We start from the raw sequence: 16,836 nt of genomic DNA, 5'->3' as shown, positions 1-16,836 counted from the left end.
GCAAAAGAAATATGGTTCGAAAGAAAGATCGATTTTGGGAGTATGTTGAAGAACTAAATGGTCGTTTCAAATGTAAGTTTTGCAAATGTAATTTTGCTGGGGGTGCTACAAGGATTAAAACACACTTAGCTGGAGTTAGAGGTCACGATATTGATATTTGTAAAAAAGTACCTAAAAAAGTCCAAGAAGAAGCTTCTCTAAATATTGGACAGCCTAACAAAAAACTTAAAGGTGCATCGACTTCAAGCAAGGCCGAGGAGAGGAAAATTGGCTCAACTTCAATATCGAAGGATGACACATTAAGTGGACTCTTTAAAAAGGTGAGTGATGTTTGTAATCAATGATGTAAATTTTTTATTGTTAGATTATATTTTGCCACAATTTTGGTTGAGATAACTAATTCAATTAGTGATTTTAAATGTTTGAATCAAGTAAAACATATTAAATTTCATTAATGAATTTTTTTGTTATAAGAAGATTGGTGGGGAGGGGGGGGGGGGTGTGTCAAAAAGTCACACACTTGCAGACACACTTTGACACAACTTAGACATGTGGCAAGCGGTGATTAGATTACTTTTCTCTAAGTTCTAATGGTGGACTTAGATGTAAGAGATATAATTTAATCACACATTGACAAATGTCTAAGTTGTGTTAAAGTGTGTGAGCAATTGTGTGTGTCCCTAGAAGAACATTAAGTAGTCTAGTCAATTTCATAATCTCTGTACAACCATTTTTTTGACTATTAATTTTTTACAATTTAATAGTTACAATAGGGGTGAGGAGATTTGAACATTGGACGTCTCAATTAGAAACATAGTAGATGTCAACCAGTTGATCAACAAGATTCTTGGCACTAAGTCTCTAACTACTAATTATTGTATGAAAAATTTAGAAGGGAAGTTTTGTCATGATAGTTTTTATCTAGCTCTACCTATATACCTTTATATCTAGACCTACCTATATATGGTTTATTTCCCCTCCCCCCCCCCCCTTCTTTTTGGAGTCATATGGTTGTTTATTTATAATATAATTGCACTCTACAATGTACCATCTACAAATCTTTCTATTATATTTTCTCTTATGCAGAGTAAGGAAGAATACAGAGCTGAAATTATGCTAAATGTTGTTGTGGAGGGACTTTTAGCCAAGTTGAGATCAAATGTTATAGAGCACCATGTTAGTTTAGAGCGGGGTTTCAAGGAGGGGCTAATAGACTTTCTTATCTTGTTAACCCAGATTCAACTTGTGTTAAATGATGTTGAGAAAAGACAAGCAAGTGATGAGTTTTTGAGGAGCTGGTTAACAAAGCTTAGAGATGTAGCTTATGACATTGATGACGTGCTGGATGAGTTTGGCTATAAGATTCTTCAGCAGAAGGTACTAAGCTCCTATTTACTCTCCAATAGCATTGTATCCCCCCTCAATATGGCAGAAAATATTAAGACCATCAATGAATCATTAAATATACTTAAAGATGACATTGCTAGTTATGATCTTCGAGCGGAGTTTGTGAATTCGATCCCTGAGATTAGCTTTAACATGGAGATAGACTCCTTCCTTGATGATTCAAAAGTTAATCAAAATGTTGGAAATAACATTGTTGAAGCAACCTATTGTGATAGTGTGACAGAAACTATGGAGACTCTTCCCTAATTTGAATTAACAGAATATGATTGTTGGTCCATATTCAAGAAAAGAGCATTTGCAAATGAAAGACTTTTTTAACTCTAGATTTGGAGAAAATTGGAAAGGATATTGTTAAAAAATGTAAAAGGGTTCCATGGGCTGCAAGATTTTTAGGGGGAATAATGTACTTTATACATGATAAAGGTGAATGGCTATCGATTCAAAATAATAAAAATTGGGATTTACTGAACGATGATAATAATGGAGTGTTTCACATATTAAAGTTAGGCTATGATCATCTTCGAACACCATCTTTGAAACGATGTTTAGCATACTGTGCAATTTTCCCTAAAGATTATGACATGAAAAAGGATGCAGTAATTCAGCATTGGATGGCTGAAGGGTTCCTTAGACCATCTAAAGAAGCTAATATGGTGATGGAGGATATTGGTAACATGTATTTCAATATTTTGTTGGCCACTTCCTTTTTCCAAAATGCTACAAAGGATGCCTATGGTGAGATTATTAGTTGCAAAATGCATGATTTGGTGCATGATTTTGCCATCTCAATTTCAAAATCTGAAACTATGATTTTGGAGGGAGATTCTGTGGATAATGTTAGTAAAGTACAACCTTTATTTGTCCGACTTGATGGCAAAACAACATCAGGAACTTCATTTAGTGGAGATGGTTTCATAAAAATGCGCACATTGATTTCAGAAAATCTAACTTTCATGACATGTTATCAAATTTTAAATGCTTACGTGTTTTAAAATTATTCGGGCATAGTGTAATAGAGTTGCCAAATTCAATTGAGCAGTTAATACATTTGAGGCTTCTTCACGTCTCACATACTAAAATTGAGGAATTACCAAAATCCATTACCAAACTCTACAATCTGCAAACTTTAAGAATTGAAGAATGCCCTAAACTCATGAAGCTTCTGGAAGACCTAAGCAATTTGATTAACTTGAGACATATTAATATTATTTGTTTGATGGGGTTATCGTACATGTATAGATTACACAAAAATATGAGGCGATTGACTTGCCTTCAAACATTGCCATTTTTTGGTGTGGGTCGAGAGGAAGGTTATCGGATCAAAGAATTGGGACCATTGAAGAATCTCAGAGGAGAAATAGGCATTTACAATCTAGGGTACGTGGAAGATGAGGAAGAAGCCAAAAGTGCAAAATTAAAAGAAAAGGAAATATTCAAGTTGGGATTATACTGGGAATATTCAATGGCAGTTGATAGGTATGATAAAGATGAAAAGGTGTTGGAAGGCCTCCAGCCTCACCCAAATTTGAAAAGCTTGAGAATCAAATTCTACAGAGGAAAGAAATTCCCATCATGGGTTGGTTTGTCGCTATATCAAAATTTGATTCAGATCTATTTGAATCGGTGCACGTAATGTGAAGAAGTTCCCACTTTGGGGCATTTACCTAGTCTTAAGGTTCTTGAAATATTTGGACTGTGGAAGGTAAGAAGTATAGGAAGTGAGTTTTACAGTTACAATGAAGGGAGTCACAGAAATACTACTGCATTATTCCCGGCATTGAGAATACTCAAATTGCTTTTTATGAGTAGCTTAGAAGAGTGGAAGGGTGCAAAGGAGTTGACAAGCGCAGGTGAGGTGTTGTTGATGTTTCCTTGCCTTGAGGAGTTGATTATTAGAGGGAGTAATAAATTGAGAGATTTGCCAGACTCAGTGCACACCTGTGTTTCCCTTCAGAAGTTCGTAGTACAGGATTGTCCTAAGCTGAGGTCATTGCTATGTGTCCCGTCCATAACAACACTACCCAGTGGGGTACAGTGTTATACATCGTCTGTTGAATATATGGAGAATGGGGATTGTCTGCCTTCTACTTCCTCCATTCACTCCTCCCTCCAAATGCTCAAATTGTATGGGTCTGTCCTGTTCCTGGACCAAATTCAATACTTCATTGCCCTTAAAATTCTGTGGATACAGGAATTTGGTGAAATGGTAGCTTTCCCAGAGTGGTTGGACAACCTTTCCTCTCTTCAAGAGCTATATATTGTGGATTGCAAGAACTTGGTGTGTCTGCCCACTGAGGAAACCATGCGACGCCTCACCAAATTGAAAACGGTGATGATATACGGTTGCCCCAAATTAAACAATCAGATTGACCACAATCCATTTATTCAATTTCCCAATTCGTAAGTTTACTCATACCTTATATCCTATTCTGTTTGTAATGGGTGAGAGTATTAATACTTAATTGGACACCGCTAAGAAAATGTATACATGCTACAATTTTGGTTAATGATTCTTGAAATAAATAGTAGATATTAATATTACCAACCACTCTGTTAACACTTGAAAATTTCAATTTATGAGAATCAGTTTATTGTGGAAAAATAGAGTTTAGTAGCATAAGAACGAGAAATTGGGTGGGTGACTGATTTTCTTTTCAGGTTGAGTGGGTGAAGGTCAGTTTTACTGTTCACTGTTAATGAAATTATGTGATCCCCAGTTCTAGTAGTGCAAGCAAATTTTAACTTAAAAAATTTCAGACAGCACTAAAGGTGTTGACGGTTCTTATATATCTAATATATGGTTTTTATCTTTTGAAGGTACCCACATTGCAAAGATTTTGAAGACTAACTCAGGAAGCTGGCAGAAAGTTTGCATCTGGGAAAATAATTAAGTTGATGACAACTGTTGCAAAGGCACTTTAGGTTTGCTTTCTCTTACCATTTGGGATATTGATACATAATTTACTTCATAAATGGTGATTTACAAAACCAAATTCAGTTTATATATATTTGTAGTGTCACAATATCTGTAGCCAATGCGTATATTTACAATGTATAGAGTTATGTTGAGTGCAGTCAAATCACTGAATTTTGGTTTGACACTCTTTGACATGAAAGTCATCCTATGCTTTTGGTGTTATTATAGCTCAGCGGCCTCAGCCTGAATAGTGTGAAATGCCCTTTGCTGTGACTCTTTTAGTTGCTGACATGGATATAACAAAGTAATTGCTAGTCATTTATTTGCTATTAGTCAGAAAAATTACAAATGCCTTTGTTTTTTTTTTTTTGATAAGTAAAATTACAAATGCCTTTGTGTCACTGTCACCATTAATAACAGTAAATTCTGTCAATCATTTGGGTAATTTGATTTGAAATTTACTTTTTTTTTTTTCTTTTTTTAATAGTAGAAACTGAGGTTAATGAATTATAAATATTTACAAATGGGCTTCTGTTAACAACTCAAACTGTTCTTTCTATAACATAACTTTTAACATATTTACCACAATAATCTTAAATCAAAGAGTAATAAAGCAATAAATGTAAAATTTTCATGGCAACAAAATAGACTTGCAAATATTTTCCTTAGCTTTCCTAGTCTTTTTGTACTTAAGAAACTTAGATTCAAACTGAATTGTCAAACTGAATGCTTTTTCATTATAAGGGCCAATACTCTTAATCAGATTTTGATGCTCAAACTTGTAACAATTATCTGTGCTACTTTTTGTGTGTGGTGGGTGAAGATGACACACCATTAGCAGCAGCTCAAGTGATTGAAATTGCATGTTGGGTTTTCTATGGTTTTCTATGCCTTTTGCTATCAGACTTAGGCCTGGGTCACTGTAGCTTCACTGCTTGTATCACCCGCGAGGATTCTTTGTAAATTATTCAGAATCCAAAAGCAAATAACTAAAGATAACAACAAACTTAAAAATAAAAATAAAAAATGAAAGAAGAAAGAATGATATAGTGAATTACATATTTGCCACACTTTGACACCTTGAATAAATGACTATGAAACCTCCTTATTAAGTCCATTAATCCTCATAAAATTTATAAGAAATAAAAGAAAAAACAAAAATTGTTCCAAGACTAAATACTTTGCTCTACTTCAATACTTTCTGCAAAATGAACCTCAAATTACTCTCAGGTTCCCATCCTTATTTAGCCGAATTAATAACACCTGGATCTGCATTACTAATAGACCTAAAATATTATTCAATTAGTTAAATATGTTGCCTTGATTTGCAGGCACTAGGGACAGCAATTCTGTTGTGTTCAGCTGGATGAAGAATTAAATATTATCATGTTTTAATCCCCTCCCAAGCCAACAGATGTTTTAGTTGGTAAGTTTTCTCAATTTTCTAATGTTTTCTAGTATATAAAGTATTGATTCAATCCAATAAGTGTATTATTCATTTCAATTGTCCCCTTCTTCCTCCCTTTGTTACAACAACATTTTCTAATCTGTTACTTAGCATTTGAAAAAAAAAAAAAATTGATAATCCGTTATATTCTTAGGAATAATTATTTTTGCATGATTGGTGTTGGTAGTAGCTTCTCAGTCAACTGAGGAGAGCCTTCATGAAATTATTTATACATGATTTGAGTTAGTAGTAGCTTTTCAGTCAACTGAGGAGAGCCTTTGTGAAATCTTTTGCTCATTTTCCAACATTTGAGACCATTTCATTATAATGCAATACCCTTACAATTAGGCATGAAGGTATACTTGGCATGCCATCACCAACCTCATTGTTTTCACTGTTTTTGCTATTTTAAATTAATAATGTGTTGCCACTACTTTGTCATGAATCTAATTATGTCTTTTGTTCTTTATATAACCATTCAATCATTGCCAATCAATATTGCATACATTAAGCTTATCCATTTTGAAAATTTAAAAATCTAACTAAGTAAATGGAGAGATTTAGATTTCAAGATCATGTAAAAGTTCCTTACGCATAAAAAATGTAGGAATTTTTCAAGTTAAGGGGGGAAATGATTAATCTTTTTCTCGATTGTGGTGTGATATTTGCTTTTGAAATTTTTTCTGCTTAATGTTTTTCCCATTTTCATATTTTGAATGTTTTAGTGGATTGTTTGGACTAGTGATTTACCTTAGTAGAATGAATTCGTTAAATCATTTGGATATTAATACCTGGAAACTTGCATCTAAAATGATGAACTCTTGAGTCTTTTATGCTTGTCGGGTATGTGAGCTGCTGCATTGTTTTCATATGAGATGGTTATTCAGAATCATTATTGCATACTATAACACTTTGTTTATTGTTGTTAAAATTCTGTTCAGCAGTTAAAATTACTTTATCTGTTACTGATGGCCCTAATCTTCTGGTCTTGATGAAGACTGACGATTTTCTTCAAAAACTGCATACTGTACTTATGATTGCAGAAAGCTGATCCATCTGCTCCCACACATTGCCTCACCCATTTTGGAGGTCCAAGAGTGTCCATTACCAATAGATAGCTGGATCATTCAACTGGTAGCAACTGAATTTTATGTGATGTCATAGAAAGCCAATAGTACGTCCGTGCAAAACAGACTTCCTTTTTGTTCTCCAAATCTTACTTTTTATTATAATGCATCAATAAGTTCAAGTACTTCAACTCTCTTGCTTGTGAAGGCTTATCCCCCCTTCCACTGACATAACATAATGCTTGAGGATTGTATTGTTTTCCATATTTAATTCCAATGCTTGCTTAAATGTGCTGGAAAAAGTTGCAAATGATTGATCTCTTAAAATTTGAAAATTTTATATTATTCTAGGATGTCAACTAATAATCAGTTTTTTTTTTTTTTTGGGGGGGGGGGGGGTAAGGGCCGTGGGGGGACAACTTATTGTATAATTCCTCAATTTACTAGAAATCTAACTTTTTCGTTGCATTTTAAAATCCTAGCATTATATTTATAGCTGTTAGCTCATTCTTAGAAGTTAACAAAACTTAAGCTAAAATGAAATTGAAAATTAAGAATCACTAACTACCATGAACTTAATTATGTTGTTATTTGGGCATTAATTTGTCAGCCTTAATGCACCCCTTTATCAATAACCACCATTACTTGCTCTTCTTGACCAATCCCAAGACAGGGAAAACAAAGAATATGATATTGCTGAAAATAAAGTATGGCTCAGAAAAATTTCTTCTTCCGATACTAATAACAAATTCCAAGACCTGCACAATTATAAGGTGAGTTTGTAATTTTACTTATAAAAAATAAAATAAAAAAGGTGAGTTTGTAATTAGTTTAGACATCATTGCATCTTTTCTATCTTGATATTCTTATATATGTATTTTTAAGTGTTGATGTCGTTGCATCATTGGACAATATATCAAATTTTCTAATCCACAGGTCATGTTGGCAATTCTTAAGGTAAAAGAGCTGGCCACTTCTAGTTTTTGAATCAGAGGAATTTGATGGAATGGAAACTTTTCCTAAATGTTTAGGACCTTTCAACTGTTCAACTATAGAATCTTCACAATTGCAAGATCTAAATGTCTCTTGCCACGGCACACGAGCCATGCAATGCCTCGCCTTATTAGAAGAACTTATTTGTCATTGCCCCTAATTAAAGGAAAAATGTGCAAAGGGGAGCAGTGCAGAGTGGTCCAAGATTTGCCATAATCCAAATTTCTGCATCAATGAATGCATTAAGCAAGCAGTTTGAAGATCATATACATTGTTAAGACAGATGTCCAGTAAGTTTTCTCCTAGCTCATCCTCTCTTCTTCTCTTATAGCTTACTTTATAGTTTATATCGACGTAGGAATATTTTCGTAAATGCTCCCATTTTTTTTTCTCTCTTCAGTTTCCCTAAATCTTTTTGTTTTTGGTTATTTTCTATTTAATGAGTTCAATGTGTTGCCTTAATGTGCAGATACTAGGGATGGCGTATCTATTGTGTTCAGCTGGAGAAAAAGTAATTACATTATGGATTTTTAATATACTCCCAAGCTAGAGGAAGTTTATAAGAGTTATTAAGCTTACTCAAATATTCTCCTCTCGTCTAATATATGAATTATAAATGCAATCCAATAAGTATGTCATTCGTGGTAATTGTCCTCTCTTCCCTCTCACTTTTCCAGTTTTCCTACAAATTCTTTGAACCTGTTACTTATTATATTTACCATCTTGATATTTTGATAGATTTAGTTTTCAAGTGTTGATGTCATTGTATCAATATTTGTAACCCACAGGTAGCACTTGACAATTTGACATATAAGAGCCAAAAGTAATTTCTGATGTATCAGAGAATTCTTTTCAAATCCCAAGGATACCTCACATACCACCATCCTGGAGCCTAACCTTCTTTTGGTGATCTAAGTTGTTGGGCCAACTTTGGCACCTATATGATCTTTGTTGGAGGCATTAAATTTGTGATGATGTTGGAGCCTTTCCGGAGGTGTTGGGGAAACTTTTCATCTCTTCAAAAACTGAAGTTCAGTTACAAGAACTGATACTACCTACCAACAAAGCAAGAAGTGAGATCCCTTTCCATGTAATGTTGAATGAAAGTTTGCCGGAGTGAATGAGGTAAGAGATCTTATAGCGATGTGAATCCTAGGAGTTCTGTACAGCTAGATGTTTTGTTTCTTACTGTTTGCTTTGAAATGGATATGGAAGTAGCGGGAGTGGCCCATCAGTAGAATATTGTTGATAGTCCAAGAATCACAATAGAGGGAATTCTAAATTGATTCCATTGCAATTATGTCATCAAAATTTGTGAGTTCCCTCATTTCTTGTCTACTTCTCTTTTGATTTCTCTCTTCCAACAAAACCTATCAATGTTCCTTTGTTCTTCTTTTTTCTACTTCCAATTTCCCATACTATTTGCTAAATTTGTTAGGCATATACAATTTACAGATGTTGGTTATCCTTCATTTCCCAATTAGTGTTCATGTACTTCGGCATAGAGTGGTCCAAGAATGCCCTTGTAACATCACAATAAATTGTTGTGTTCTCTCTCATGTCCTTTTTTTTTTCTTTTCTTTTTTCTCTAACACCACTTTCTAATAAACTGCTATTTCCAAATATCTAGTTATATCATAGAGATATCCCTTCATTTTTGGTGGAAACTTCTATTTCCATGTGGTGCATCATATTTTGCTGCATAGCATTTGTAGACCTTCAAATTTTTGTTTCCATCAATTCCATTAATGTTGTTTTGTTTTGTTTTGTATTTAAAAATTCTGGTCTACTTATTATTGCATTGTCTTCAAAATAAATTTTTGACCTGTCAGATTTCTAATAATTAGGGCTCTTTCTTTGTACATATTTCAAAAATCATTTTATTGTATCACGTTCACCCTTAGGTGTATGTGTAACTTATGGGAAGAGATGCTGAATGTATGACTGTGGCTTTTAACATTATCATTAAGTGAACCTGGAATAAGTCCATTATATTTTGTTAATATCATAAATTATTTTTAAGTTAATTTTCAATTTTGAGAAATAATCAATGACATTTATTTATTTAGTTTGTCTAAATTAGAATTGTGCATGAACTTAAATTCCAATTTACCGTTCCCCATAATCTTGAGATTCAACTCAAATTGAACTAGACCCTGATTGCATTTTTTTCTGAGATCAAGTTATGACTTTAGATATGCCATTTTACTTGTAATTAGATTTCCTGAAGATTGCACTAAAACCATGTTGATTTTGTTGTCTTGAGTTTTCTCTCTCTCCCCTCAGAAATATCTAGTGGTCAGTCAACTTGGACCATATTGTACATTATTTACATGTTTTGATCAGTATATCATACACGACAACACTTCCAGCAAAGCAATAGGTGAGGCCATGGATTTTCCTGTGCTTATGGAATAGTTGCTTCTATCAAATGACTTCAACAGCTTATTGGATGATGCGGTAGACATCTATAGTTAAGTCTTTTTACTTGTTGGTTGCCTCATAAGCATTTCACTAAAAATCATTTGTACCTATCTCTATTGGGACATTTAAAAATACAATATTCAATTAAGGTTTTTGATATGAGCCAAGATAAACGAAAGATAACTTTGACTACTTAGTCAATTAGAGGAGACTAAGCTCCTGAAGTTGAGGAGAAAGGATTGTTGGGATTAATTCTCTGCTTAAGTTCCATTCCTTTCTTCATAGTACATAAATAATACTCATAGTGAGATAACTATCCTAACAAATTGGAACTAACTTCTATCAAATATAAATTTTAAACAATATCAACCTAATCTACTACTGGTTATTTATCCTCATCTGCTGCTGCATAATTATCTGCCATGTGGCCTTGGGACACAATAGTTTTCCATTTATTCTGGTGTTTTCTTCTTGTCAACTTACTCTATTTTCATACCCAACAGGTGACCATACTGATTGCACTAGATCATGCAATTGTTCGGAGGATAGATCCCACTCACTTACATATAAGGTGATTATTCGAAAAAATTTGTACAATTTGGTTTTGTACCTTAGAAATTGAAGTGAAAAGTTCTATAAGTTTAGGATCAGTACTGATATAAGTGGTTTAACCCACCACGGTGTTCCTACATTCTCATAATGATTTAGAAAAGGCTAGATGCGACGCATGCTTCGCTATCTTTGTTTTTTTTAACAGAGCAGATTAGTAGCAACTTGCCTTTGAAGTGCTTGGATGGTATCCTTTTCGGGCAACACTAGACAGTTAATGACCAACCATGCCCTGTAATGACCTCTCACTGTCTTTGGTGCCATTAATCACGGATGAAATGAGCTTTGGACATTGAGGACTCTATTTGGATCTTCTCAAGATTGTTTTGAGCATGCTTTTAAAACCGAATATCATACTTATAAACTGATATTTCATCATTCCTCTATTCTGTTTTCCCAATACTAACTTTTTCTCTTTGTCACATGATTATATTGTTATCATGTGTAGGAAAATGCAATTGAGACAATGTCTATTGTTTCCAGCTGGAGGAACAATTTATTATAATTGCTAGCAGACGTACAAGGAGGAAGCTGGAATGGGGGCAACTTTGAGTATGAATTCGATGAATTCAAGGCAATTGGCCCTAACTGGAGGAGAGCTATGCATAACAAAAGGCAAACCCTAAGTGTATCCAAGCTTTGTTAAAAAGTCTGCTTCCTTGTTCCCTTTACAGTTGGAATGATTTAGCTGGAGATGGGATATCAAGCTTGTGAGGGGCCACTAGTCTCTAACCATCCCAGCATAAAACTTTGTTGAAGTAACAATATCAGTAAAGTCATGGATGTATGGATGATTTTTTTCTTAATTAAAAAAAGTGCTAGTTGTGCTAGGCTCTTGGCATGTTGGTGAATTGTTTGTTTAAGGTAGAGGTGGAATTAATTAATGAATGTGCTGATAATCTGGTTGATATGAACAAATTTGGGTGAAGAGTTGGTTGGGGAAAACCAAGAATCTCATGAGGACTAGACCAATTTGTAACTTTACCTTTCTTCCAACCTTTGGTCCATTGGTCATAATTTTTTTTTTCTCCGTAATGTTATGTTTTCATTTTCCCCAGCTAAAGTTTGACCACGTGAATCTATTGCCACTAAATCCTAGGCTAATAAGTCCTTGTTCATATATGAATTTTCTACTGGCATCCACCAATTTGGAATCTTATATAATTAATTCTTTGTGACAACTGTTGTTGTTTTTTTTTTTTTTTGAAATTCTTTATATCGATTAGTTTGTAAAATGATTATATATGTGTAAGAGGCTATTTAACAATAGTACTTAAAATGTGACGGGAATTGTTTTGAATTTTTTCATTTTCAATCTAATATCAAAATCGACATTGATATGTTCAATTGCTTGTTGCTGAAATGTCATGCTAAGACAATTTTTAGTGGCTAATCGATCATGTTTCATGAACCTTGAATACTATAAGATGGATGAAATGTCAGTTTTGGGCCGTTACTTTTATATCCATGTCATTTTCCAACCAAAGCTGAGTCCACTTGATTTACCCATAGCAGGGAATCAAAATATGCCTAACAAAACTAAAGTTATCAATTATTGATTTCATTTTATTAACATCTACTTTAGTTTCTTGACCAAAAATTAGTTTGATTAAAATTTTTTCATCATGCCAGATTCTCCTTCTATGCAATCCTTAATCTTTCTCTATGGACCTGTACTTGAGTCTAGCCATGGCACAATCTCTTCAATTTCATTAATAACTGGATTGGCTTTGTTTGGTTGGGTTGAAAAGTGGATGGATAGAAAATGAAAATATTTTTCTTATAAAAAGAAGACAAAAAGAAAAATGATGATTTGGTTTCAAGAGAAAATAGGAGTTTGAAGTGTCACTAGGGCCCACCAAAAGCCAATAAGATTACTTTTCTATCCATCCTCCAACTTATTTCAGCAGCTCAATTGCATTGTCCTCTTCCTCTATTCAGCATTGTGCGTTTTTTTTTTTTTTTTTTTATAAATTTTATTATTATGATTATTATTTGTTTTAACAGACTTATTCACCACTGTGCTGTTGTTCTGCAAATGCAAATTTCAGCTGACTACCCTATTGAGAAAATGTTAGATTAGATTATGTTCTTTTCATTTCATACTTCAGATTTTGCTTGTATTTTCAATAGTCCGTCCAAAATGTTATAGGCCAATTCTGTTCATTTCATGTACAATCGCACACAATTTTGCTTTCTTAACACGTACAATTTGAAATTGTTTTGAACTAAGTAAATGGGTTGAGCCCAGAAAAGGGGAAAAAAAAGACTAAATGGGTTGAAAACCAAAAGTCATTGTTGAACCCAAGTCCAAATAAAGGACCTGAGTGTGGGCGATCGGAAAGTATCTGAATAGGATTCTGGGATCTGGACTTAGTCCCACTGCCGCGGAATGAGGCAGTTATATTACCACTTCTTTTGGGTGTTTTAGTCTTTTAGGTCTTGAGCCCATTCGGGCTGCACCTATTCTTGGGCTGTTGCATCACTTTTTTGGGGCTTTCCCTATTTTCTTTACTGTTGGGCCAATAGCTCCTAGTTGTGGGCCATTTTGTCCAGGGCTTCATCTGTTGACCTGCGGGTCCTTTGTGCTTGTTCTAGCCCAAATTCACCTGGCCTGTGAAGTATATTTTCTTCAAGTTTTGCGTGTCTACAAATATACTAATAATTATCATTATTATATGTTCACCTTTTTTAAGTGTTTGATTTAACTAATTTATTTACTCACTTTATTTATTTATTTATTTTTATACAAGATAGAATTCTACTCTAGCATAATCTAAGTGTAAATGTGTGTGAAGGTTCCTCCTAGAAACTTGAACCCTGGCCTTTACTCCCATTTTTAGTATATTTTTTTAGAAGAAAACCTAAAGACTTTATTGAGAAGAAATGGCTATATTAACTGAAGTATGGAATAAAAAAATCGATGGAAACTATTTAAACAGCATAATCCAAGATATTAAGAAAATGCCTAGCTAGACCATGGGCAAGTTTATTACCTTCTCTCCTTGTATGAGAGCAAAGTAATTGACTGAATTTGATCTTTAACTAATTAAATTTGATAAATTATTTTTTTAATTATGTAATATAAGAAAAAAAAATTAATTCTTATGTATTAAGGTAGGGAGGACTCTACATGTTAATCAAGGTGGTCATGACTTTAATTTTTTTTATATACCTTTACTAATTTAGTTACTTTTTTTTTAGATGAAAAAAATGGGTATAAAAATAAAGTAATATATTAATTACGATACCTTAACTTTATAAAAGCTCATCTTTAGTATTTTTTTTAGAAGAAAAGCTGAAGACTTTATTGAGAAGAAACGACTTTTATTAACTGAAGTATGTAATAAAAAATAGATGGAACATTCTCCATCTAAACAGCATAATATAAGATATTAAGAAAATGCCTAGCTAGACCATGGGCAAGTTTATTACCTTCTCTCCTAGTATGAGAGCAAAGTAATTGATTGAATTTGATCTTTAACTAATTAAATTTGATAAATCATTTTTTTTAATTATGTAATATAAGAAAAAAAAAATTCTTATGTGTCAACAATACCACCCATATTTGTGTTGCCATGGATGGATGTCACTCACAATCTGCACTCTAAGATATAGTGCTTGTTTCCAAATGCTTTGGAAAACCATAGGTAGTATCAATCTAAGATTAGGTGAAAAACATAGTTTATAAGTTCATTTATGTTACTAACTAGCATCCTAACCTTTTTACAAAGCCACTCAATCTCAGATTAACAAGGTGGGCAGCGTAGTTTAAGAGTTACTTTATTTCAACTATCCCAATGGATCCCTATTTTCTACCTTTGACAAACCTTTTTATTTTTATATTTATTTATTGAATATACCTTTGACAAGTTAAATTACATGTACCTTTGACAAGTTAAATTACATGTTTTGTGACATAAGATAATATCATAAATCTAGTAATAATTAGTAATTATGATTTGCTACATTTTTCAATTGCAAAAATACCTATTTAATTTAAGACAGAGACGCAAGGAAGAACCAATGACCTATACGAAGACTAACTTGAATTTGCCACGTTATCCATGTAGTTATATAATGTGTTCAATTGGTAATAGACTAGTGATATTGTGTCATTCAATTACTAACGTTGTTAAATAATCTAATTCATTGTGCGTTTATTAATTTGTAGGATGGTGATGATGATTCGGCTGTGGATGACCATTCTCCCAATGATCAACGCTTATCATCCAATGACAGGCATTAGGCAATGATGACGTAGATTGTGGGCCTTATTTATTTATTTATTTTGATAGGAGTGGGCCTTATTTTGGAGTAGCTAGTTTGACATTTTGATATTTATAATAAGGTTTCAAACTTTGATATATATATATATATATGTGTGTGTGTGTGTGTGTGTGTCGTAGTTGGAAACTTTATTATAACATTCTAGGCAATTGGAATGTATTCTTTTGTGAATAACATTCTAGGCAATTGGAATGTATTCTTTTGTGCATAACATTCTACGCAGTTGGAATGTATTACTTTGTTCATAACATTCTAAACATTAGGGATGTATTATTCTATGCATAACATTCTAGACATTTTGGATGTATTATTTGGTATATATTTATTGATATGGTGTAATTAAATATATTTGGTTCGTTGGTTTAAAGTGGTATTTAATATTACGTACAATTTGAAATTGTTTTGAACTAAGTAAATAGGTTGAGCCTAGAAAAGGGGAAAAAAAAGACTAAATGGGTTGAAAACCAAAAGTCATTGTTGAACCCAAGTCCAAATAAAGGACCTGAGGGTGGGCTATCGAAAAGTATCTGTATAGGATTCTGGGATCTGGACTTAATCCCACTGCGGCTGAATGAGGCCGTTCCATTACCACTTCTTTTGGGTGTTTTAGCCTTTTAGGTCTTGAGCCCATTCGGGCTGCACCTATTCTTGGGCTGTTGCCTCACTTTTTTGGGGCTTTCCCTATTTTCTTTACTGTTGGGCCCATAGCTCCTAGTTGTGGGCCATTTTGTCCAAGGGCTTCTGTTGACCTGCGGGTCCTTTGTGCTTGTTCTAGCCCAAATTCACCTGGCTTGCGAAGTCTATTTTCTTCAAGTTTTGCGTGTCTACAAATATACTAATAATTATAGTGAGGGTAAACTACATATTTGGTTCCTATTCTTTACACCAGATTTTAATTTAGTCCATAACTTTTCAATTATGTCAAATTGGTCCCTAACTTTTTAATGCCGTGTTAATTTAATTCGTACAATTATCTTTTGGATGGAAAAGTCTGACATGTCAAACGGATTTTTAAAAAAAAAAAATTGCCACATCATCTGCCTTTGAACTAACATGTTAGCATTTTAAATTTTATTTATAAAATGTCAGCAAAATTTTAAATTAGAAAAAAAGAAAAAGAAACATAACAGATAATTGAATCCTAGCTCACGTCTGTCGACAAAAAAAAAAAAAAAAAATCCCTTTCCTCAAAAAACAACAAAAATCCCTTAAGTCACAGTGACAATTTTATCATGGTTTGGTCCCCTAGAGAGAAAGGTGACACCTAACGGCAACGATTGGATCTGAGGGCCGATGGAGTCGCCGTTTATCTGAGGGTTGACGGTATTATCTTTCTCTCAGGTTTTTATCTCTTGTTTTTTTGGAATGGACCAAAACATGAAGGTTCAATTCTATGCAAATTTAATTGTACAGATTTTTGGGTACAAGGAAATAGAGAGCCCCAATTTTGTTCACCATACTGCTTTTAATTATAAGTTTTTGGATTTTTCACGTATGTGATCAAGTACTATTTTTTCAGTGATGATTTTGCAATCATCTCCTTTATCTGCAACATCATGCTCACCTGTATTGCTTTAGGGGTAGAAATGGTAAGTGAAAGGGACTAAAACTAATAAACCTTAAAAAATGTCTTGGATTATTTTTTGAAGTTACACATATAATGGCTAAGGCCGTACTGTATT

At 33.5% G+C, this 16,836-nt stretch overlaps 1 pseudogene; it reads left to right on the top strand.

Moving 5' to 3' along the window:
* Positions 1-11,946, top strand: LOC142630620 (putative disease resistance protein RGA3; annotated as a pseudogene).
* Positions 11,947-16,836: the final 4,890 nt, after the last annotated feature.

Source organism: Castanea sativa, chromosome 4 (assembly GCF_040712315.1).
Source record: "Castanea sativa cultivar Marrone di Chiusa Pesio chromosome 4, ASM4071231v1".
NCBI classification, from domain to species: domain Eukaryota; kingdom Viridiplantae; phylum Streptophyta; class Magnoliopsida; order Fagales; family Fagaceae; genus Castanea; species Castanea sativa.
Note: the sequence above shows the minus strand (reverse complement) of the source record. Positions and strands in the feature narration are given on the sequence as shown.